Source organism: Ranitomeya imitator, chromosome 1 (assembly GCF_032444005.1).
Source record: "Ranitomeya imitator isolate aRanImi1 chromosome 1, aRanImi1.pri, whole genome shotgun sequence".
Classification (NCBI taxonomy): Eukaryota; Metazoa; Chordata; class Amphibia; order Anura; family Dendrobatidae; genus Ranitomeya; species Ranitomeya imitator.
The window spans coordinates 390046218-390072267 of record NC_091282.1 but is presented as its reverse complement, the minus strand read 5'-3'; positions in this window follow the sequence as shown (position 1 = coordinate 390072267).

Here is a 26050-nt window from a genome sequence, read left to right as displayed (position 1 = left end):
AGTACGCTGATACCCCATATGTGGGGGTAAACCACTGTTTGGGCACATGCCGGGGCTCGGAAGTGAAGTAGTGACGTTTTGAAATGCAGACTTTGATGGAATGCTCTGTGGGCGTCACGTTGCGTTTGCAGAGCCCCTGATGTGGCTTAACAGTAGAAACCCCCCACAAGTGACCCCATTTTGGAAACTAGACCCCGAAAGGAACTTATCTAGATGTGTGGTGAGCACTTTGAACCCCCAAGTGCTTCACAGAAGTTTATAATGCAGAGCCGTGAAAATAATAAATACGTTTTCTTTCCTCAAAAATAATTATTTAGCCCAGAATTTTTTAATTTTCCCAAGGGTAACAGGAGAAATTTGACCCCAATATTTGTTGTCCAGTTTCTCCTGAGTACGGTGATACCCCATATGTGGGGGTAAACCACTGTTTGGGCACATGCCGGGGCTCGGAAGTGAAGTAGTGACGTTTTGAAATGCAGACTTTGATGGAATGCTCTGTGGGCGTCACGTTGCGTTTGCAGAGCCCCTGATGTGGCTTGACAGTAGAAACCCCCCACAAGTGACCCCATTTTGGAAACTAGACCCCGAAAGGAACTTATCTAGATGTGTGGTGAGCACTTTGAACCCCCAAGTGCTTCACAGAAGTTTATAATGCAGTGCCGTGAAGAATAATAAATACGTTTTCTTTCCTCAAAAATAATTATTTAGCCCAGAATTTTTTATTTTCCCAAGGGTTACAGGAGAAATTGGACCCCAAAAGTTGTTGTCCAGTTTCTCCTGAGTACGCTGATACCCCATGTGTGGAGGTAAACCACTGTTTGGGCACACGTCGGGGCTCAGAAGGGAAGTAGTGACTTTTGAAATGCAGACTTTGATGGAATGGTCTGCGGGCATCACGTTGCGTTTGCAGAGCTCCTGGTGTGCCTAAACAGTAGAAAACCCCACAAGTGATCCCATTTTAGAAACTAGACCCCCCAAGGAAGTTTGTCCTGAGTACGCTGATACCCCATATGTGGGGGTAAACCACTGTTTGGGCGCACGGCAGGGCTCGGAAGGGAAGGCACGCCATTTGGCTTTTTAAATGGAAAATTAGCTCCAATCATTAGCGGACACCATGTCACGTTTGGAGAGCCCCTGTGTGCCTAAACATTGGAGATCCCCCAGAAATCACCCCATTTTGGAAACTAGACCCCCAAAGGAACTAATCTAGATGTGTGGTGAGGACTTTGAACCCCCAAGTGCTTCACAGAAGTTTATAACGCAGAGCCATGAAAAAAAAAAAAAAAATATTTTCTCAAAAATGATCTTTTAGCCTGCAATTTTTTATTTTCCCAAGGGTAACAGGAGAAATTTGACCCCAAAAGTTGTCCAGTTTCTCCTGAGTACGCTGATACCCCATATGTGGGGGTAAACCACTGTTTGGGCACATGCCGGGGCTCGGAAGTGAAGTAGTGACGTTTTGAAATGCAGACTTTGATGGAATGCTCTGTGTGCGTCACGTTGCGTTTGCAGAGCCCCTGATGTGGCTTGACAGTAGAAACCCCCCACAAGTGACCCTATTTTGGAAACTAGACCCCGAAAGGAACTTATCTAGATGTGTGGTGAGCACTTTGAACCCCAAGTGCTTCACAGAAGTTTATAATGCAGAGCCGTGAAAAATAATAAATAAGTTTTCTTTCCTCAAAAATAATTATTTAGCCCAGAATTTTTTATTTTCCCAAGGGTTACAGGAGAAATTGGACCCCAAAAGTTGTTGTCCAGTTTCTCCTGAGTACGCTGATACCCGATGTGTGGAGGTAAACCACTGTTTGGGCACACGTCGGGGCTCAGAAGGGAAGTAGTGACTTTTGAAATGCAGACTTTGATGGAATGGTCTGCGGGCATCACGTTGCGTTTGCAGAGCTCCTGGTGTGCCTAAACAGTAGAAACCCCCACAAGTGACCCCATTTTAGAAACTAGACCCCCCAAGGAACTTATCTAGATATGTGGTGAGCACTTTGAACCCCCAAGTGCTTCACAGACGTTTACAACGCAGAGCCGTGAAAATAAAAAATCATTTTTCTTTCCTCAAAAATGATGTTTTAGCAAGCAATTTTTTATTTTCACAAGGGTAACAGGAGAAATTGGACCCCAGTAATTGTTGCGCAGTTTATCCTGAGTACACTGATACCCCATATGTGGGGGTAAACCACTGTTTGGGCACACGTCGGGGCTCGGAATTGAGGGAGCACCATTTGACTTTTTGAATACGAGATTGGCTGGAATCAATGGTGGCGCCATGTTGCGTTTGGAGACCCCTGATGTGCCTAAACAGTGGAAACCCCTCAATTCTACCTCCAACACTAACCCCAACACACCCCTAACTCTAATCCCAACTGTAGCCATAACCCTAATCACAACCCTAATTTCAACCCTAACCCTAAGGCTATGTGCCCACGTTGCGGATTCGTGTGAGATTTTTCAGCATCATTTTTGAAAAATCCGCAGGTAAAAGGCACTGCGTTTTACCTGCGGATTTTCCGCGGATTTCCAGTGTTTTTTGTGCGGATTTCACCTGCGGATTCCTATTGAGGAACAGGTGTAAAACGCTGCGGAATCCGCACAAAGAATTGACATGCTGCGGAAAATACAACGCAGCGTTTCCGCGCGGTATTTTCCGCACCATGGGCACAGCGGATTTGGTTTCCATATGTTTACATGGTGCTGTAAACCTGATGGAACACTGCTGCGGACCCGCAGCCAAATCCGCACCGTGTGCACATAGCCTAATTCTAAAGGTATGTGCACACGCTGCGGAAAACGCTGCGGATCCGCAGCAGTTTCCCATGAGTTTACAGTTCAATGTAAACCTATGGGAAACAAAAATCGCTGTACACATGCTGCGGAAAAACTGCACGGAAACGCAGCGGTTTACATTCCGCAGCATGTCACTTCTTTGTGCGGATTCCGCAGCGGTTTTACAACTGCTCAAATAGAAAATCGCAGTTGTAAAACCGCAGTGAAATGCGCAGAAAAAACGCGGTAAATCCGCCATAAATCCGCAGCGGTTTAGCACTGCGGATTTATCAAATCCGCAGCGGAAAAATCCGCAGAGGACCAGAATACGTGTGCACATACCGAAACCCTAGCCCTAGCCCTAACCCTAACCCTAACCCTACCCCTACCCCTAGCCCTAGCCCTAACCCTAACCCTAGCCCTAACCCTAGCCCTAACCCTAACCCTAGCCCTAACCCTAGCCCTAACCCTAGCCCTAACCCTACCCCTAGCCCTAACCCTACCCCTAACCCTACCCCTAACCCTACCCCTACCCCTAACCCTATTCTAACATTAGTGGAAAAAAAAATTCTTTATTTTTTTATTGTCCCTACCTATGGGGGTGACAAAGGGGGGGGGTCATTTATTATTTTTTTTATTTTGATCACTGAGATAAATTATATCTCAGTGATCAAAATGCACTTTGGAACGAATCTGCCGGCCGGCAGATTCGGCGGACGCACTGCGCATGCGCCCGCCATTTTGGAAGATGGCGGCGCCCAGGGAGAAGACGGACGGACCCCGGCAGGATCGGTAAGTATGATGGGGTGGGGGGGGAGCACGGGGGGGGATCGGAGCATGGGGGGTGGATCGGAGCGCGGGAGGGGTGGAACGGAGCGCGGGAGGGGTGGAACGGGGCACGGGGGGGGTGGAACGGAGCACGGGCGGGTGGAACGGAGCACGGGGGGGTGGATCGAAGTGCAGGGGGTGATTGGAGCACGGGGGGGTGATTGGAGCACGGGGGGAGCGGACAAGAGCACGGGGGGAGCGGAGCACAGGACGGAGGGGAGCCGGAGCAGTGTACCGGACAGATCGGGGGGCTGGGGGGGCGATCGGTGGGGTGGGGTGGGGCACATTAGTATTTCCAGCCATGGCCGATGATATTGCAGCATCGGCCATGGCTGGATTGTAATATTTCACCAGTTATAATAGGTGAAATATTACAAATCGCTCTGATTGGCAGTTTCACTTTCAACAGCCAATCAGAGCGATCGTAGCCACGGGGGGGGTGAAGCCACCCCCCCTGGGCTAAACTAACACTCCCCCTGTCCCTGCAGATCGGGTGAAATGGGAGTTAACCCTTTCACCCGATCTGCAGGGACGCGATCTTTCCATGACGCCACATAGGCGTCATGGGTCGGATTGGCACCGACTTTCATGACGCCTACGTGGCGTCATGGGTCGGGAAGGGGTTAATCTGGCTTAATGTCACCTTACAATAGCAAGGTGACATTAACCCTTCATTACCCTATATCCCACCGCTACACCGGAGTGGGAAGAGACAGGCTAAGTGCCAGAATAGGCACATCTTACAGATGTGCCTTTTCTGGGGTGGCTGGGGGCAGATGATTTTAGCAAGGGGGGGCCAATAACCATGGACCTTCTCCAGGCTATTAATGTCTGCCCTCCGTCACTGGCTTTCCCACTCTGGCGGAGAAAATTGCGCGGGAGTAACCCTTTAATTTAATAGCTAGAGCCACCAAATTTGACACACATACACTTCTTACATTACTAAAGAGGAATATGTAATAAAAGAAGGGATATGAGATGGTTTACTGTATGTAAACCATGTCTCATATCATGTCGGGTTTGAGAAGGAGGTAGGAAAAGCCAGCAATTGAATTACCAGCTTTTCTGCTATCTAGCGCTGTATGAAATATAAATATGTATATATATATATATATATGTATATATATATATATATATATGTCTCACTGATATATATATATATACCCCTATACTATGTGTAGACATTTATTTTAGCTATTCTATTCTAACCTGGCAGTTTGATTTTACTGTACACCGCACTGAATTGCCGGCTTTTCTCTAGAACACCACTGCGTATTTCTCGCATGTCACACTGCTGGTCCGTGTGTAATCCATATTTTTCTCGCCCCCATAGACTTTCATTGGGGATTTTTTTGCGCAATACGCTGACAAACGCAGCACGATGCGATTTTCTACGGCCGTAGAAGACCGTATAATACGGATCAGTAAAATACGGCAGATAGTAGCTGGGCCATAGAGAATCATTGTACCATATACAATCCATATTTTCAGCACCTCTCATAAGTCCGTAAAACTCGCTAGTGTGACGCCGGCCTTAGTATGTAAAAGTACACAGAGAGCTATTAAATGCATAAGTCGTACGAGAGCATGATGCGAGGAAGCTGGTTATGGTAGAAAAAAATTTGAATAGGCAACATAGGGATAGTTAGGTTAATGCATTGAGGTGGTCGGTCAGTCTGAACAAATGCATTTTTAGGGCATGCATAAAACTGTGGGGATTGAGAATTAATCATATTAACCAGGGTAGTGCATTCCAAAGAATTGGTTCAGCACGTGAAAAGTCTTGGAGACGGGAATGGAAGGTTCTGATTATTGAGTATGTTAACCTCAGGTCATTAGCAGAATGGAGTACATGGGTAGGGTGGTAGATTGAGTCGAGGGAGGAGATGTAGGGTGGTTCTGAGCCATGGAGTTCTTTGTGGGTGAGGGTTATAAGTTTGTAATGGATTCTAGATTGGAAGGGTAACCAGTGTAATGACTGCCACAAGGTAGAGGCATCGGTGTAAAGATTGGTGAAGAATATAATCCTGGCAGCAGCATTCAGGACAGATTGGAGAGGGGAGAGTTTGGTAAGAGGGAGACCGATTAGTAGAGAGTCACAATAGTACAGACGAGAATGAATAAGGGAAGTAAGAGTTTTTGCAGAGTCAAAAGTAAGAAAAGGTTGAATTCTAGAAATGTTTTTGAGGTGCAGATAACAAGAGCGAGCCAGTGATCGGATGTGGGGCTGAATGAAAGCTCAGAATCAAGCATGACACATCATCTATACAGTTGTTAAAGCAGAAACCACACATTAACTTTTTTACACAAAACAGGTTTGTTTCACACAAAAAAAAACATATTAAAAGCATATGGCATATTGGGCCAATATTACAGAGCCGACAAGTTAAAAAAAAATGTTTAGTCATGATGAGACTTTGTTTTACAAATTATGGTATGTAGGTGGAGGTGATTGAGGGAGGACAGCATGAGTGGCTTGGCTAGTTTGTGGCCCAACAAGATTGTGACCCTGAGAGGTGGATGAGGCTGGATTATGGACCAAGGAAGGGCCCTGTTGTGGAACATGGTACTGGGAACTTGGTTAAGGATTAACATAATCATGTGGATTGGCATGGGCCATTTGTGTATACCCCCCAGAATGCCATATTGAGCATACCCATGTTGTGACCACTCTCCTACAGTGGGTATGCTCAAGTGGCCATATTGGGCAGGTGCAGCTGGATTATGAAAATTCACATGTTGTGGGCAGTGTTGGTATGGGGCTTGATGTGGCTGTGGTGTGGGAGGTGGTTCTGTGACTGCTATTGGCTGCTCATCCTGGATTCTAGGCATTTGTAGGTGGTTGATGCTGGATATCTGCCATCTTTCTAGGTACAAAAACACAGGAGTAGGATTTTTTGGTTCAGTGCATGCATCGATCAAGATTTGCCTGGCACCTCTGGCCCGCAGTCTCACCTGACGGGTAATGGTGCCCAGATAGCATGCAAGACTCCATGCATATGCCTCCTCACCGTCATCATTCACAGTGCGTGATAGAGAGTCCAAAACCCCAGTGTCTAAGAGGCACCTGATACCGGTGGTGGGATGCTCCCTCCTGTGCCGGCCACAGCGTGTGATGGCTGCAGCCTAGGATGAAGTATCCATGGTTAGGGTTAGTCTCGGACTACTATGTCCATGTTCCTCATCTTCTTGATTGGTCTCCTTTTCTGCAGAATGCCTTGCTGGTGGTGGTTGGTTTGTTGATGATGCTGCAGAAGAAGGTCCAGCCACTTCTTCAGCTTCAACAACAGGGTTCAATTTCAACATCAGAGTCAGATGCTGTTTCCCTTTCGGTAAGGTTGGAGTCAGTTTTATTTTTTAGCACAAAGTTAAATAAGGAAAAAACATTAACATTTGACCATAAGGCCATGTGTAAAATGTGGGGTTATGCATGCACTTATGTATGTAGATCCATAATGGGAGCAAGGAAATTCAATCTGTCATAATAGAAATATTTTCACTTTTTAATGCCCTCTGCACCATTTCTGGCCCTCTACTGGCGCTCACGGCGGTACTGATCACGGCAGCTGCGCCACCATCTGGTGACATCAGACACTGCAAAGTAACACAATAAATTATTTAAATTTTGATCACAGTCTTTGCATTGTGAAAGGTAGGGTGCAGTGTAATCTGGCATGCTGTTTGAAAAGTGTAAAGTGTGAATCAGGCAGGATATTGAAAAAAAACATCACATATGATTATGTTATGTTCATTTGTCGCTTCATTATTACTTTTTTTTATTGTACTTACTAAATTTCTGCTGTACCTCACGTGAACTTTCCTCATAATTGGGGAACATCTGGCTTCATATTTGCCTCCAAGCTGCATCCATTTGAGGGCGGTCCACATAATGTGCATCATGTTGGTCCCATATTTCTGGCCTCTAATGCAGCAGAACTATCAACATCTTGACATTTATGTGTCTGGCCATGTTGCTGCTCTCTGTGAAGGTGTGTTTTGGACTTTTTGAAGAGGTGTGCCAGGGAAATTTGCATGTTAAAGCTTCCTGATAATGGATGAGGCAATTAATGTCACTTGGAAAATGCTTGCGTATTTCTCTTAAGCTACACTGATGGTGCGTTTGGTGTCCGATTTTTTCTCACCCCCATATACTTGCATTGGCGAGATTCGGCCAATATACACATACAATCGCAACATGCTGTGATTTCTCTCGCACGTAGAATACACCGAGAAAAAAAATGGTGATGGGAGCTGCCCCATAGATTAACAATGGTCCAAGTGCTATGCGATGTTTTCTCGCAGAGCAATCTTCCGTATTCCACGCTAGTGTGACCCCGGCCATAGAGAGATACATAGGTATTGACTTAATTGATTTATTTATATTTTCAGATTCATTGGTGTAGTTTTACTATTCAGTAATATATCATACTGGTGATCAGTTTTTATGTTGTCTGAAAAATATATTTCATTTCCATAGATTTCATTCACATTGACCCTAACAATATAAATTTCTCTGCAGCTAGTTAATACATCCAGACATTAATTTTCTCTATACAAGTTTGGAAATATGAAACCTAATTTACAGTTAATGATATTTTTGGGAAAGACCTAAAAATCAAGCAGCTTTTTGAAAGAACTAATTTACATTGTAGTTGCTTTCCTTCCAAGTGAAATTGAAATTAAATGATCTGGAATCCCATAGGATTCCCGATATATCTTGATATGCCCGACATCTCCTTTAACTAAGAGAATTATGAATGTAATATATGTTGATTTTTTTAAAATACATTTTCACAAATCTACACTTGCCAAACACTGTACAGTGAATTATAGAAAGAGAATGTTGAGAGCTTAATGTGATTTTCTACAGATTATCTGAAAAAGAACCATCATGGTGAATTTCATATTCCTATTCAATCTCTTCCTATGTTCAGTTTCCAAGAATGCACTATGAACAAAAAGCAGGTTAATTAATATGTTTGGACGTTATCCCCTTCTCCCCAAACCTGTTTTTACCTTCCAGACTATGCCAACTTTTACCATTCAGGTCAGTGTCACTTTGTCAGGTAATAATTATGGAACACTTCAACATATCCCAGTGATTCTAAGTTTGTCTGTTTATGAAAATATCAAAAGTTTGACAAAAATATGAAAAATGTTCAATTTTCAATCTTTGAATGTTTATACCTTTAAAGCAGTCAATTTCACCACACAAAATAGATAATAAATAACATTTACCAAATGTCTATTTTACATCAACATCAGTTTTGAAACATATTTTTTTGTCAGAAAGTTAGAAAGGTTATAGCTTTTTCAGCATTTTTTTCATTTTTCCAACAAAATTAACAAAATCAATTGTTTTAGGAACCACAGCACACTTAAAGTGACTTTGAGGGGTCTATGTGACAGAAAATCCCCCCAAATGATGTAATTTTAACCCCTTCACCCCGAAGCCTGTTTTCAGCTTCCTGACAAGGCCAAAAAAAATAAACATTTACTTACTTTCATAAATATTTTCCTATTTTTTTTTTTTACTTTTGCAAGGGTAGCAAGAGAAAATGGACCATACAAATTGTTGTGCAATTTATCCTGAGCATGACGATTCCTCATATGTATAGGAAATCTACTGTCATTTTTTGAATGTAAAATTTGCTGGTATAATTAGCATGTTTGGAGAGCCCCTGATTTGTCTAAAAAGTGGAAACCCTCAACAAGTGACAGCATTTTGAAAAATAGACCCCTTAAGGAACTTATCTAGATGTGTATTGAGCACCTTGAACCCACATGTGCTTCACAGAAGTTTATAACGTAGAGCCATGAAACTAAAAAATATCTAATTTTTCCCAGATAAATCTTTTTTAGCTCAAAATTTACCATTTTCATAATGGTAAAAGGAAAAATTGCTCCATACAATTTGTTGTGCAATTTCTCCTGAGTGCACAGATACCCAATATGTGGAGGAAAACAACTGTTTAGGTGCATGGAAGGGCTTGGAAGGGAATGAGCGCCATTTGACTTTTTGTCTGTGTCTCCAGACCCTTTAAAGACTCCACATGTCTCAAATAGTCTCCTTCAACCTTTCTCTCCATGGCCGTCTCCAGTGGCCGTGAGTCTCACTCACAGTCGAGCCCATTGTCTAGTCTGAGTCTGGCCCATCTAATACATCACAGGGGCTATTGTCCAGGTCTCTCAGCCTTGAGCAGGAAGTAGGACTGCCACTTGCAGATTCTCGGTATCCTTGTTTTACTGAATTACCAAGGTATCTTCTCGCTGGCTCTTTGGATAACAACACTTGCATTATTTGCAGGGTGCATTCTGTTCCGTTTACCTTTGGTTGAATGTGACCGCCATCTTATGTCCTGCAGCTGTTTATTAATCTGAAGTCTGTCCTGTCTTAGCTGCTCTATCTCCCTCAGGTATTTCACCCGATATTCCAGTAGCATTCGGATATTCCTTAGGCTTTCCACTGAGCCGACAGCTGGAATCCGCACTCTCACCACACTGGATCTACGTTTTGATTTACGTTATGATAATTTTTATGTTTTATTTTTCTCAATGCTTTCCACTATGTAGTGAATAAAGGATGTGGTATTTTAGTGTTCCCTTTATTTTTTATGAGCAGTGTGTATGTATGTATGTATGTGTATATATATATACCGTATATACTCGAGTATAAGCTGACCCGAGTATAAGCCGACCCCCCTAATTTTGCCACAAAAAACTGGGAAAACTTATTGACTCGAGTATAAGCCTAGGGTGGAAATGCAGCATTTACCGGTGAATTTCAAAAAATAAAAATAGATCATTCTTGCCCCATAGCTGTGCCATATAGTGCTCTGCATGTTCATTATTGCCCCATAGCTGTGCCCCATATAGTGCTCTGCACCATTCATGATTGTCCCTATAGCTGTGCCCCATACAGTGCTCTGCACCGTTCATTATTTCCCTATAGCTGTGCCCCATATAGTGCTCTGCACCATTCATTGTTCCCTATAGCTGTGCCCCATATAGTGCTCTGCACCGTTCATTGTTCCCTATAGCTGTGCCCCATATAGTACTCTGCACCGTTCATTGTTCCCTATAGCTGTGCCCCATATACAGTGCTCTGCACCGTTCATTGTGCCCCATAGCTGTGCCCCATATACAGTGCTCTGCACCGTTCATTGTGCCCCATAGCTGTGCCCCATATACAGTGCTCTGCACCGTTCATTGTGCCCCATAGCTGTGCCCCATATACAGTGCTCTGCACCGTTCATTGTTCCCTATAGCTGTGCCCCATATAGTGCTCTGCACCATTCATTGTTCCCTATAGGTGTGCCCCATATAGTGCTCTGCACCGTTCATAGTTCCCTATATAAAGCTGTGCCATTGCCGCTGCTGCTGCAGTAAAAAAAAAAAAAAAAACAGCCATACTCACCTCCCTTGATTGCAGCTCCCGGCGTCTCGTTCCGGCGCCTCCATCTTCCCGGCGTCTCTGCTCTGACTGATCAGGCAGAGGGCGCAGCGCACACTATATGCATCATCGCGCCCTCTGACCTGAACAGTCAGAGCGCAGACGCCGGGAAGATGGAGGCACCGGGAAGATGGAGCGGCGCCCGGCGGCTGGAACGCAGACAGGTGAATATAAAATACTTACCTGGTCTCGGCGTCCGGCTCCCCCTGCCTGTCACGCGGTCTTCGGTGCCGCAGCTTCTTTCTCTATCAGCGGTCACCGTTACCGCTGATTAGAGAAATGAATAGGCGGCTCCACCCCTATGGGAGGTGGAGCCGCCTATTCCTTTCTGTAATGAGCGGTCCCATGTGACCGCTGAAGAGGGGAAGAAGCTGCAGCACAGAAGACCGTGGGACAGCAGGGACAGCGCGAGGATCGCTGGGACTAGGTAAGTATACCTCAGCGCCCTCTCCCCCTCACCCGCCGACCCTGCCACCCACCTTGACTCGAGTATAAGCCGAGAGGGGCACTTTCAGCCCAAAAATTTGGGCTGAAAATCTCGGCATATACTCGAGTATATACGGTATATATATATATATATATATATATATATATATAAAACACATTGGAAGGCAGTTATTGTTCTCTGCTGTCACCCTCAAATAGCCTTGGAATGTGGCTAGATCTGCAGTATCATGATGTCTAAAGCCACACAGAACTATCGATTTATAACTGTTATAACACATTATGTTATGTCAGGCCCTCTATGCAAATGTTTTTCATGTCAGTGGTACACTACTGACATAGGCAGTCAATCTTCTATATTGGCAGTTTTCTTGACCTGCAAGTGTGGAAAGCAAGTCTGTCTTTTGCACCATTTTAATAGTTTGGTCAAAGCAGTCTTCCTTTCGAACCATTTTAGGTTGTGTTTTTTCTTCGTAATGATTCTATTAAATGTTATGTTTTAAATCCTATCTATTGCTGCATATATACCCACAGAGTCCCAAAATGCCATTGACCTGAAGGGTATAGTAGAGAGGTATGGATCAAGCCTCTTTAACACACTAGATGCTGCAAACTATTTGAAAATCAGGTCCCCATACTGTATGACACTAGGAACAGAACAATGTTTTGTGACCTTTGGATCAAGCCTCTATAACATACTAGATGCTACAAACTATTTGAAAGTCAGGTCTCCTACTATATGATGCTAGGAATATAAGAATTCTTTGTGGCCTCTGGATCAAGCCTCTATTATACACTTTATTTTGCAAACCATTTGAAAGTCAGGTCCTCTACTGTATGACACTAGGAACAGAAGAATTTTTTGTGGCCTCTGGATCAGGCCTTTGTAACACACTAGTTGCTGCAATTATTTGAAAGTCAGATCTCCTACTGTATGACACTAGGAACAGAAGAATTTTTTGTGGCCTTTGGATCAAACACCTAACACACTAGATGCTGCAAACTATTTTTAAGTCAGGTGTCCTACTGTATTACACTAGGAAAATAAGATTTTTTTGTGGCCTCTGGATCAAGCCTCTATAGCACACTGGATGCTGCAAACTATTTGAAAGTCAGGTCTCCTAATGTATGGCACTAAGAGCAGAAAGATTTTTGGGTGGCCTCTGGATCAAGGCTTCTACAGCTTAATTTCAACCCAACAAAATGAAAAAGTGTGATATGGTGGGCTGTCTAACTGTTTGAAGCTGAAAAATTATGATTTTTTTTTAATGTGCCTTAGGTCTGCAGACAGTTTCATATCGCCACAGCATTAAATGGCAAGGTGGGATACAGCAGGCTGTTTCACATTTAGCCAGTGATAAAATATTATTTAGAATGCTATCCTTGTGCATGGCGCACTATAGAAGCAGTGCACAACACACTTGCATGAAATGTGCCCTGTTGGCTTTGTCTGTGGACCTCAGTAATGGCAAAAAATATTCTGGGAAGTAAATTTAACAGCAAAATTGGACACTAGATAGCTACACTATCTGACTGATATACAACCGCCTACCTAACTAGAAAAAATCTGGCTGCTAACAGTGCCAGTGTCAGGAGCAGCCTCTTTGCGCTGTTAGTGTCAAAATGGCGCTAAAACAAGATGTTCACTATTTATATGGAGAAGTATATGGGATTTCAGCAACCAATGCACAAGCTATTGTGTCAGGACATTATGGGTTTTTCCTGCTCCCTCATTGGTTAGCCGCAATGTGCACACATAAAGTTAGGGAAAAAAACTGTTTGCAAGAACGCTGCGCCTCTGAGCTCTGCAAACCCCCTCCCCTGATCAAACACGTTCCATACACCACCATTATCATTGCTAAAGTCCTAATGTTCAAAAGCCATTTTGCTATTCATATTTCATGCATTTCATATTAACATGATAGAATGCAACCTTTTTTTATATATTGTATATGGATGTAGCTGCTCTTGATATGCACCTATTCACATTAGTTTGGATGTGCCAGTCGCTTTTCTGTCATTTCTATGTTAGCTTACTGACTGAGCACTCCTTCCTTCACCATGTGGTTTTTAATTACATCTAATCACACTTGATTCCTGCTAACCCATATATGTAGGCTTTACTAAGAGAGGTGTCCACATTCACCCAGCATACAGACATTAGCCTTAGGTAAGTGTTCACATTGAACAGGGAGTTCAGGCACCCATGAGATTAATGAGGCCACCTTGATGATGGTTTATGGGCTCACACTATTTGGCCAAATTTAGTGCAAAGCGTCTCATAAATATTTTTCCTAATGTTTAAAAGCCATTTTGCTATTCATATTTCATGAATTTCATATTGACATGCTTTGGCAAGATAGAGTGCAACCTTTTTTGTATATAAACTGCTATACAGACAATAACAGTCGCTCTTAATTAGATTATTATTATTAATCATTATTATGGCGCCATGTATTCCATGGCGCTTTACATGTGAGGAGGGGTATACATAATAAAAACAAGTACAATAATCTTGAACAGTACAAGTCACAACTGGTACAAAAGGAGAGAGGACCCTGCCTGCGAGGGCTCACAATCTACAAGGGATGAATGAGGATACAGTAGGTAAGTATAGAGCTGGTCATGCAGTGGTTTGGTCGATTGGTGATTACTGCAGGTTGTAGGCTTGCCAGAAGAGGTTCTTTTTGAAGGTTTCGATGGTAGGTGAGAGTCTAATATGTTGTGGTGGAGAGATCCAGAGTAGGGGTGATGCGCGAGAGAAATCTTGTATGCGATTGTGGGAATAGGAGATAAGAGGGGAGTAGAGAAGGAGATCTTGTGAGCATAGGAGGTTGCGTGCAGGAAAGTATCGGGAGACGAGGTCACAGATGTATGGAGGAGACAGGTTGTGGATGGCTTTGTATGTCATGGTTAGGCTTTTGTACTGGAGTCTCTGGGTAATGGGGAGCCAGTGAAGGGATTTACAGAGGGGAGAGGCCGGGGAATAGCTGGGGGACAGGTGGATTAGTCGGGCAGCTGAGTTTAGAATAGATTGGAGGGGTGCGAGAGTGTTCGAGGGGAGGCCACAGTGTAGGAGGTTACAGTAGCCCTAGAACTGAACCTTGCAGGACTGCGACAGATAGGGGATCGAGGTGAGGAGGTGGTGTGTGAATGGGAGACGCTGATTGTTTGGTCAGTTAGGTATGACGAGATCCAGGATAGGGCCAAGTCTGTGATGCCAAGGGATGAGAGGATCTGTAGTAATAGGGAATGGTCCACTGTGTCAAAGGCAGAGGACAGGTCCAGGAGGAGGTGGATAGAGTAGTGTTGCTTGCTCTTGGCGGTAAATAGGTCATTGATGACCCTAGTTAGGGCAGTTTCAGTGGAGTGGTGTGACCGGAAGCCTGATTCTAAGCAGAAGGTAGATGGGAGGACAGTTCAAGATGGATGTGTTGTTCCAGTAGTTTTGAGGCATAGGGGAGAACTGATATAGGGCGCTAGTTAGATACAGAGGATGGGTCAAGAGAGGGCTTTTTGAGGATAGGCGTGATGGAGGCATGTTTAAAGCTTGAGGGGAAAACACCAGTTGTTAGCGATAGGTTGAAGACATGGGTTAGAGTTGGGATGAAGACTGTGGCGAGGTTTGGGATGAAGTGGGAAGGGATCAGGTCAAGTGCACAGGTGGTGAGATGCGATCTTGAGAGTAGAGTGGAGAGTTGATCTTCTGTAAGAGTGGAGAAGTTGGTTTTGGAGGTGGAGGGCTGGGTGATTGGGAGGAAGGGCTCTGGGGGTTGTCAACTAAAACTATCTCTGATGTTCTCAATCTTCTGCTTGAAAAATTGAGGCAAAGTCTTCAGCTGAGATGAGTGGGGAGGGAGGAGGTGCTGGGGGATGGAGGAGAGAGTTGAAGGTGTTGAATAACTGTTTAGGGTTTCTAGACAGGGAGGATATGAGAGATGAGAAGTAGGTTTGTTTAGCTGTGGTGAGTGTGGTCTTGAAAGTAGTGAGGGACTGTTTGAATGCGATAAAGTGCTCGTTGGAGTGGGATATTTTCCATCTCCGCTCTGCAGCCCTGGAAGCTCGCCTCAGTTCTTTGGTCAGGCTAGTGTGTCTGTTGATTTTGGGAGCTTTGGTATGTGTGAGAGGGGCAAGAAATTCCAAAGCTGCAGCTATTGTGGTGTTATATAGAGCGGCAGCATCATCCACATTGTGTAGAGAACTTATGTCTGTGAGAGGGAGGAGGGATTCAGAGAGTGAATGTAGATCAAGGTGTTTAAGATTTCTGCGAGGGTGTGCAAGTTTGTGGGGTGGGGATTGTAGACAAAGAGTGGAGAGGGAAGAGAATGTGAGTAGATTGTGGTCAGAAAGAGGAAGAGGTGAGTTAGAGAGGTTAGATAGGTAGCAGAGGCGGGTGAAGATGAGGTCCAATGTGTGACCATCTTTGTGAGTGGCTACAGAAGACCATTGAGTGAGGCCGAAGGAGGAAGTGAGAGATAGAAGTTTAGTGGCAACTGAGAGGGATGTGTCAATGGGGATGTCCGCAGAAAGGAAATGAAGTAGCCAAGTGGTGAAGTGGTCAAAGAAGGTAATGGCTGGCCCTGGGGGGCGGTAAATGACAGCCATTTGGAGGTTGGTGGGGGCATAGATGCGCACAGAGTGCACCTCAAAGGAAGGGAGGGTACCAGAGTGTGGCAGTGGGATTGTGGTGAAGGAGCAATTATCTGACAGGAGAAAACCAACTCCTCTGCCATGCTTGCTGCTGGGGCGGGGTGTGTGAGAAAGGTGGAAGCCACCATACGAAAGTGCAGCAGGAGAGGCTGTGTCAGAAGGGGGTGAGCCAGGTTTCGGTGATGGCGAGGGAGGAAAGTTTGGTAGTAACAAAAAGATGTAGATGTGGTGGATGTAGAAAAGCTTGTTGCAGACAGAGCGAGCGTTCCACAGAGGTCCTGTTAGTGGGACTCGGGAAGTGGGGGCTGGATGAATGGGTATAAGGTTAGAAAGGTTAAGTAAATTTGTGATAGAGTGTGTATGGGAGGTAGAACTGACTGTGGGGATGTGGTGAGGAGGACCAGGATTTGGAGAGATATCACCAGCAGTGAGAAGGAGCAGAGAAAGTGTTAGCAGGTGGGAGCAGGAAAGGGCATGAGGTGGCTGTCTGTGCTTGGAGACAGAGGATTGAATGTTAAAGAACAGTTCTGAGGAGGAGGTAAGATGGATGGGGAGGATTTGAAGAGGAGATGAACAGTTCTTTACTAGGAGTAGGGATTAGGGGAGTTTGCAGAAGGTGAAGAATTATAGGGGTGAAAGTGAAAACAAACAGAAACATACCTTCAGTTCCCTTCTGGTTCAATTCTGGTTTTAATTCTAAATTAATCTTAACACTTCTAGGTCACACTTATAGGAATCACACAGCAGACTAAAGTCATTGTAGACTTGTGCTATGCAATATATGTACAACTAAGTGCATTCAGGTGTGAAGCAGAGAGGAGTGGTCTCTGCTCATCTTGGTCAGAGAATTAAGAGTGGACCAGATGCATACAATCAAGCCAGAGTAAGCAAGGTCATAAATAACACTGGGGTAAGCTGGGGTTAGCTGAAAGGCATACCATGTGAATGCTAGGAGCAGAGGAAAGTCTGTGTAGAAAGTTGGGTGATGTATTATGTGCACTTCATAGACAGACAAGGCAGGAGGGCAGGTTGGAGAGCTGGGTGCATGAACATACCATGTGAATGCTAGGAGCAGAGGAAAGTCTGTGTGGAAAGTTGGGTGATGTACTATGTACACTTCATAGACAGACTAGGCAGGAGAGCAGGCTGGAGAGCTGGGTGCATGAACATACCTGTAGGAAGAATAGACATGCTGGTTAGAGTGGGATGGTGGCAGATAGCAGGGCACAGTCTGTATACATCCTTCTGGTTTTAATTCTAAATTAATCTTCACACTTCTAGGACACACTTATAGGAATCACACAGCAGACTAAAGTCATTGTAGACTTGTGATATGCAATATATGTACAACTAAGTGCATTCAAATGTCCTAAACCACATGATGCATTATTCAGAAGTCCAAATCATGGCACCAGAAGTCATATTAGCCTACTGCTGCAATTTTCTGCAATATGTAAAAAAGTGGCAAGTATTTTTGGGGGTAATTTCCAAAAATTGAATCACAAATTTATTTTAATTCCCACGACCCCTGCAAATTTAATAAAATGTTATTTGAATTCAACTTGCATTGAATTGATTAACTCATCTTTAACATTTTTTCAATCGAAACATTTTATTTTGTTCATCATTTTTGTAAAAATGATAGCAGTCACATATTAAAGTAGTCAAAGGAAAATGTGTGCCCAGTTATTCTATAGTAGGTTTTTGTCCATAGCATATGAACAGGCAATAATGTCCTATAGTTTTGACTGAAACCCCATTAATTCAAGGTGCACTAAACAGACCTCACTAAAACACTTTGTCTTTTAATCTCATAACTTATTTTATTTGTAATGTTGTCCTTTAATAATAAAAGTGGGATGCAAATAATACAAATTTAAATAATGTTTAAAACTTGTGTTCAAGGATGTGTTCAGGTTTAATATTTTCAAGGTTGCATATAAGTGTTTTATTCCCATGAGGCCTGGTTTGCAGCAAAAGTTATCAATGTTTGACTGAGATATCTAATGCTTAGTTATAAATCATTTGTCATGGTTTACATGCATTAATAAAAAAAAAGATGCATTTTCACATTAGCTTTCTAAAGACGTAATGTGAGACCACATCACAAATCAGTATTCCTTTCATCAGGTTACAAAGCGTGGAGGTCAAAAGTTATTTCACTGGATTAATGTCATACGCATGATACCAAAAACATTTTTGATAATCTGTCAACATTTGAATACATAATTCACTTCAATTGCTCAATAAGAGATAATAAAACATTAATAACTTTTACTGTTTATGAATAGTTTACTTGTTTTTCATTCCCACTGTATTGATTTTGAATACTGTATATGTACATGAAGTTTTGCTTTATTGACTTATTAATACAGAGTTAAATTAAAATTTCTGTATTGCCCGGATATTTTATTAATATCTTTGGAACTTTTGGCTGGATTTTTATTGCAGCAAATAAGACAATTTACATGAAGACTAAGTTAAAGGGAACCTGTCACCATGAAAATCCAATCTACACTCATCAATGTATAGAACAGGAGGAGCGGAGTATATTGATATATACAGTGACATGTAAAAGTTTGGGCACCCCTGGTAAAAATTACTGTTATTGTGAACATTTAAGTAAGTTGAAGATTGAAATGATTTCTAAAAGGCCTAAAGTTAAAGATGACACATTTCCTTTGTATTTTAGGCAAAAAAATTTTTTATATTTTCATATTTTCCATTTTTAAAATTCTAAAAAAAAAATGTGAAGATGCAAAAGTTTTGGCACCCTGTATGGTTAGTACCTAGTTGCACACCCTTTTGAAAGTATCACAGCTTGTAAACACTTTTTGTAGCCACCCAAGAGTCTTTAAATTCTTGCCAAATAGGGAGAAATAGAGTCTATGTTGCTGAAAGATTAGATTTTATTAATACGGAATTAAGAAAACAAAAACAAGGTACATGCATGTTCATAAAAAAGGTCTACTGGGTACATGTAGACATCAGTAAATAGATCCCAAGGTATATAGGTTGAGACTTGAGTCAGGATACAATTAAGGTGATAATATCAAACAGACCAAGGTTTTTAATATATACTGTATGTATGGCCATATTTGTAAAAGGTATTTATCCATTGTACTGTATATGTTCTACCTGTGCCTTGGACATGATCCCCAATGCACTTTTCTCATTCCTGTCATTTCCTCAGGAGGTGTGGTTATGTTTAATGACTGTCTGACATACAGTACAGACCAAAAGTTTGGACACACCTTCTCATTTAAAGATTTTTCTGTATTTTCATGACTATGAAAATATTACATTCACACTGAAGGTATCAAAACTATGAATTAACACATGTGGAATTATATACTTAACAAAAAAGTGTGAAACAACTGAAAACATGTCTTATATTCTAGGTTCTTCAAAGTAGCCACCTTTTGCTTTGATGACTGCTTTGCACATTCTTGGCATTCTCTTGAATGGATGGAGGAGCTTTTAAACAATGATCTGGGGGAGAGAGTAGATGTGCCAAAAAGGGGATATTTAGAGAACATAGAGAGTGTGAGACAGTAGGGGGTCAATGATGATTTAGGGTGGGCTGGGACATGCAAGGAACCTAGGAAGGTGAGAAGGAGTAATATATGTGCTAGTAGTATTAAATGTCTACTGGCAAATGTAAGAAGTCTTTCAAACAAAATGAATGAACTGTAGACTCTCCTGTGGAGATGAACAAATATTTCAATATTCGGTTCAGATTACGATCTCGGATTTTGCAATATTCACCAAATTTTTTGTCGAATATTTGCCGAACATAGCCGAATGCTATTGAAGTCAATGGGAGGAAAAAACAAATTCATACACAACACCTTCAAAAAAAGCCCAAAAGCTGCCAAAACACATGAAGTGAGGGGCAGACACCAGGAATGTGATTTCAGTTGACCCACAGTACAAATTTTAGAAAGGCATGACAGCAATCAGCCATGCATGAGGTATCAGTGTCTGGGCCAGCATTTGCAGCTTTGAATTGAAGCTCCAATTAAGATGAGGTAGGTGAGGAATCGTTGTAGGTGCGCTGTGCGGGGAGCCATGATACCACATGCAACAGCTCAACCTTTTTTTATGCTCAGCCGCACTAAGCAACTGACCCCCTAGAGTGGGTAGGCTGGTATGGCCCAAAGGAGGGAAGAAGAATGCAGACATGCACTGTAGGAACACTTGAACCACGGGTGCAGATAGGACCGGCTGAGGAATAGAACAGCACTGGCAGGTGCAGACTGCACCGGCTGTTAGACAGATGAGCATTGGCAGGTATGAACTGAACTGGCAGTTAGGCAGATAAGCACTGGCAGATGTGGGCTGTACCAGCTGGGGAAAAGGAGAGCACTGGCAGGTGCAAACTGGACCATGTGTTAGACAGATAGGATCTGGCAGGTGTGGGCTGAACCTGCTTTTAGTCAGATGGGCAGTGGCAGGAGATGGCTGGACCGGGTGTTGAACAAATAGGCACTGGCAGGTGAGGGCTGGACCGGTTTTTAGACAGATGAGCACTGGAAGATGTGAACTGAACTGGCAGTTAGACAGATGAGCACTGGCAGATGCGGGCTGGACGGGCTGGACGGGCTGGGGAACAGGAGAGCACTGGCAGGTGCAAACTGGACAGGGTGTTAGGCAGATAGGATCTGGCAGGTGTGGGCTGAACCGGCTTTTAGACAGATGGGCCGGGGCTGGACCATATGTTGAACAGATAGGCGATGGCAGGTGAGGGCTGGACCAGGTGTTAGACAGACGAGCTATGTCAAGAGCAGGCTGGACTGGGTGTTGAACAGTTGGGCACTGGCAGGATTGGGCTGGACCGGCTGTTAGACAAAGGAGCACTGGAAAGTACAGGCTGGACTGGGTGTTGAATAGATAGGCACTGGCAGGCGCGAGCTGAACCGGCTGTTACACAGACAGGCACAGACAAGTGCAAGCAGATAGATATAGGGTATACAAGCAGATGATCAGACCTGTGGAACTTGACAATTAGCAACCATGCTAGACAAGCTAACAACATTCATTGCTCATGCAGCCAAGATATTGGAAAAGGAGCCCTAATTATAAGGTGTTGCCCAGCTATTGGTTGGAGACACCTTAGGGCAATGTGCACCATCCCTTTAAGAGGGAGTGAGCACACCCTAAGCATAGTGTCCGGGAACCTGCAAGTGATACATGCACCGTGGGCATGGGCAGATGTTGACAAAGAAGGAAGTTCAGGACAGGGGCTGCGGTGGTGATAAAGTCAGCATCTCTGCTGGGAGAGTGAGGTAGAAGGTAGAAGTTTCAGAGCTACAGAGACCCAATCAGGAGTCTTCACATTTCCAAAAATTAAGGGCATTTGCAGCTTTGAATTGAACTTCACATTAAGATGAGGTGGGTGAGGGATCAGTGTAGGCCTGCTGTGCTGGGACCCTCATACCACATGCAACAGATCAAGCTGCTTTTATTCTCATCCACACTCAGATGGCAGAGCAATCAGTTTCATAGAGTAGTATGAGTACAAAAATTTAAGCATAGTAAAACAAGTAGTTGACTCTGAAAAATAGTGGAGGCCTGCCGGTCCCAGAGGCCTACCGCTACAGGCAAAATTCATGATTGAGACCCAACCATGAGTCTACACAATTCCAAAAATTAGCGGCAGACATCACCAAAGTGACATCAATTTCAGTAGAGTAGAAATGCTATAATGAGGAGTGATAACTCTTCCACTACAGCCAACCCGGCAAATAGAGAGACCCAATCAAGAGTCTCCACATTTACAAAAAAATATGGACAGACACCACCAAAGGCACGTTATTCGCCACTATGAGCTTTCTATATACCTTTTGCTGCTATTTTATATACTGATGTCAACAGGCTGTCTTATGTCATTTCTGCTACTATTTCAGCATAGCATAACATATGATAGAACTATTGCACACTGCTGGTCTAATTAAGTATCTGATGGGTTATACTCCATCTACTTTGTACAGCATGCAGTGTTAGTGTTCAATATCTATCAATATCTCTCACATACCCCGTTGTACTAGTTGGGGGGGGTTTGCTAATACCTCCTTCTATATGCTGACATGGTTTAATTACAGCATATGTGACCATTATCTTGCTTGCATTTCTAGAATTCACATCTAGTTTAGTGTGGTGATTCGTTTTTTACATTTGCATCGAGTTTTGCATTACTCGTTTAAAATTACGTTCACACACTCTTTGGGATAGCTCCTACGAGAGCATTCTTTGTATTGGCATCAGTAGTTTTTTATCTTCCCTTTTTTCCCCTTTATTTGTGTCTTGTAGCGTCATGTTCGTTTTTTTCACTTAGGTGTTTTTTGTGGGCACTTTATATGTTTCTCATTTGGAGATAATAAAAGTTAAGTTTTAGTCCATTGCTATTATATATATTTTCATTTTTTGTGGATTTTTTCCTGCTACGGTATATTGTCATATATGGTATGGCAGGCTTTCTTACTACGGGTTTAGATGTGAATCAGTGGATTTCTGAAGCTAGGGACGTATTCTCTGATAAAACTTTTGTACAAAACAAATACGTCCCTTCATTTAATTCTGCCTTTAAAGAACTTAACAAAATATACAAAGAACAAATATCCTCATGGTGGGAGGTACAGTGTTTGGATAATTATATAAAATCTGGCATAGTGCCAAGGCATCTCAGGATTACACTCTCACCCGGGTACCGGTATAAGAGCCCAAGCTTATTAGCACGTTGGGAAAAAGAGGCCACTGAAGGTTCTATTAGATTAATGAGACTGCTGTTAGAGGAAGAAAAACAAAATTTATCAGTTCTTAATGAATCATTAAAAGAACAAATTGATATAACAAAAAAATTATCTGCAGAACCAGAGTTTACCAAAAAAGAAATACAATTACAAAACTCTCTGGAGAGATACCAGTATCATCTTAAAGAAAAGAAACATAAATTCTTTATAAGGGATCTCCAGGAGTTTAAGGAGAACAAGGCCTATTCGTTCACAACAAATAAATTTTCACGTAAGGCCGAAACTGATATTTCTTCCTCTGAGGCGGAGGTCTCAGACAGTGAGACTAGACCTCCTAATTACAAAGGTAAAGGTAGAGGGAGGGGCGGTGGCCGAGGGAGGGGGAGTGGTAAGAAATCACCACCAAGGAACAGTTTTTTAGATCTAAGTTACCCCCTCCGAAACCGCACCAATCCGAACAACCTCACCTAGACACACAAGTCATTAATCTATCCTCTCGAGTTTTGAAAGAGGAGGAGGTACGTTTACTCAGCAAGGGTCTTTCCTTTGTACCTACGTCAGACATGGACACTTTCGAAACAGTAAAAGATCTTAATCTTTTCATAAGACGATTAAAATGGAAAAAAAATTTTATTAGAGAGAATAAAAAACAATGTGCAGAATGGGGAATTCCCGATGACCTTCTACAGGACGTGCAGTTACTGTATCACCTAAGTGACACTGAGCCCACCAATGGAGGGAGGGGTCCGTTTACAGACCTAAAAAACAAAAGTTCCAAAATGCCCCCCCCCCAATGGGTGACTTGGGTTCATTGGACATCTTCTTGAACTTAGTCACAGACGACTTGAAGAAATTGTCAGAGCATACACGCAGAAATCACTACAATCTGTCAAAAGCGGAAATGTCTTGTCTTTTAGATTTGGAGAATGACCACAGTATTACCATCAAATCCTCAGATAAAGGGGGTAATGTGGTCATCATGAATACATCTGAGTATGTTTCTATGTGTTTATCCTTATTGGAGAGAAGAGATGAGTATGAGATATTGGGCTCCAATCCTATGGTACCATTTTTGCAGGAATTGCAATGCATTGTTGAACATGGGTTTTTGGATGGGGTAGTCAGTAAAGTAGAAAAGGATTTTCTGATTCCAAAATATCCGGTCCTTTCTACTTTTTACTGTCTACCAAAAATTCACAAAGGTACATCTCCCCTGAAGGGCAGGCCCATCGTGTCCGGCAATGGTAGCGTCACTGAAAAATTGGGGATTTATGTGGACAAAATTCTTAAACCTTTTGTTGGTTCTTTAAACTCGTTTGTGCGGGATACCACCGACCTCTTGGGCAAACTGGATGGAGTCTTCCTGGAGTCAGACATGATTTTAGGGAGTATAGATGTGGAAGCTCTGTACTCTTCAATACCACATGATATGGGTTTGAAGGCTGTTAATTACTACCTCAACACCAGAGGCATACAATACACCAAACACAATGAGTTTGTAATGAAAGCCTTGAATTTTTGTCTTACAAGAAACGTTTTCTCCTTTGATAACAAAATCTACCACCAGCTCAGGGGCACTGCGATGGGCAGCCCTTGTGCACCCTCGTATGCAAATTTGCTCCTGGGCTGGTGGGAGGAGACAATTGTGTTTGCTGATTCTTCCTCATACCCAGATGACAGAATTGTTCTATGGCTTAGATACATAGACGACATTCTGGTCATCTGGAAGGGTAACATCATTGACTTTGGCCAATTTGTTGACAGTCTAAACCAAAATTGCATTGGTCTGCACTTCACTTTTGAAGCCAATCCCTCTAAATTGGCCTTTCTGGACATATGTATTGCCAAAGACACCAATGAAGCCATCATGACTAGCACACATAGGAAGAGTACAGCAACCAACTCCCTCTTGAGATGGGAAAGTAACCATCCTGTCCCACTCAAGAGGGGTATACCCAAAGGTCAATACTTGAGAATGAGGAGGAATTGCTCAAGTGTGTCCTCCTTCCAAGAACAGGCAAACGATCTACGCACCAGATTTCTAGAAAGGGGGTATCCGGAACGGAATAAAGCATATAAAGAATCAATCAGGAGAGAGAGAAGGGATTTGTTAACCCCAAAACCGAAAGAGGAAGATGACCCCACTATTCGTTTCATCACTAGATTTTCAAACGGTGCCAGAGATGTCAGGAACATTCTCCAGAGACACTGGCCCATACTCATGATGGACAATGACATTAAAGATCAGCTTTCCTCTTCTCCTCAAATTACATTCAGGAGGGGTAGGTCGTTGGGTGATAGGTTGGTTCATAGCCATTATCAGGCGGCTCCAAAAACTCACTTTTTGTCAAGTCAGACTAAGGGTTGCTATAAGTGTGGTAGGTGTAAGGCCTGCAAATCTGTACAGCCTGGAATTTCTTTCTCTGGTACTGTTACGGGGATTACATACCCCATTCGACATTTTATAAACTGCAGCACCAGAGGGATTGTTTACAAGGCCACATGTGAATGTGGTATGGAATATGTGGGCAAAACGAAAAGGGAATTCCGAAAGCGAATTGGTGAACATGTCTGTGACATAGCCAACAAAAGGGACACACCAGTCGCCAATCATATGAACCTACATCACCGGGGGAACCTGACAAGATCAAATTCATGGGCATAGATAAGATTTTACCACCAACAAGGGGAGGTGATTGGGATAAACTAATACTGCAGAAAGAGAGCAGATGGATTTTCACTTTGAAAACAGTACGGCCAGATGGTTTAAATGAACAATTGTCATACAGCTGCTTTTTGTGAACCCATTTTATACATAACCCCCATCACCCTTCGGGTATTTTTCCAACCTATCCACTCTTCCCATTCTCTCTTTAGGGTCAGTTTTGAGGGACAGCCACCGTTGAGTGGGGGCGCCTCTTGCGCAGGATCTCTTAGGGTGCCGACCTCCACGATAGGTAGGATTCACAGAGGGACACGTATACTATCTTACCCGTATACCTTTTTAGTGGTTTGTACCCTACCTTGCCCCTCATCTCTGGTTACACTAGTTGTTCCACCTCTTACATAATTTCTCTATCTAATGTAGGGTCCCATAGGGTCAGATATATAGGGACAGCCGCCGTTGAGTGGGGGCGCCACTTGCGCA